Here is a 1,095-nt window from a genome sequence, read left to right on the forward strand (position 1 = left end):
ACCGGCAGCTACGCTGCATTGAAAAGGGGCAATACCCCGAAACGCGTCTGTAGCTGCCGGTCAAGTAGTGTGGAGCGACTGACCTCCCTTGTTCGAAGTTTATATGGATACAGTTTGTGTATCAAATAGCTAACTTAAGGCGATGGCCTCATGGAGCTAATAAGCGGACAGCTTTTTTCTTATTTTTATAAGAATGCCATATTAGTATGGCGATAACTATTATTTTCCGGGAACGCTGCCGCTGTTCTCTTTTAGAGAGACTTAGTTTTTTAATATTTCATTATATAATATATATATATATATATATATTATATATATATATATAATATTAAATTAGAGATAAAACCACTATTAGGCAAATCAACAGTGAAAAACACAAGCCAATACATAAAATTAATTTTAAAATATAACAGTTAAAAATAAAAAATTATTTAAATAATTTAAACTTATAAATTTTATATATATATATATATATATGTATGTATATTTTTATATTTATATATTATTTTATTTATTAATTAATTGATTAATTTTTTTTTATATCAAAAGTATTAAAAGTTTAATAAAAGATACATATATCTATGTATGTATATATATATGTATGTATGTATATATACCTGTTATCTTTAATCTTTTACTTTCAGTCGTTAAAGAGCGGCTGTGCATTTATACATACTTACACATACAAACATATGTATGTAGTTATGTATGTACATATGTACATATATATTGTATTATGCTATATCATAATGGAGCGTGAAGTAAGAGATTCTAGAATTAATGTTCGTCCCTTTATGAAAAGCCCCTTAAATTTCATAAAACGATGTCTGTAGTGGAAGCTTACATTGATATATTATTCCTTCCAAAAGGAATGGTCTTCACAACAATTTTGGTTTGGGAATATTCAGTGCTATGTTGAGGACGTGATGCTCTCACACTACTAGCCTCTGACCTTTATCAACACCAGATATCTTACATTGATTCATCTCCGTGTCACTTCTATATGGTGCAACGGCTTGTGCATGTGTTGTACAATACTTATTGCACCGAAAATACAGCATAGACATTGGTTATACACTTCACTTTTACACATTA

This window comes from Octopus sinensis, linkage group LG4, assembly GCF_006345805.1.
Source record: "Octopus sinensis linkage group LG4, ASM634580v1, whole genome shotgun sequence".
NCBI lineage: Eukaryota > Metazoa > Mollusca > Cephalopoda > Octopoda > Octopodidae > Octopus > Octopus sinensis.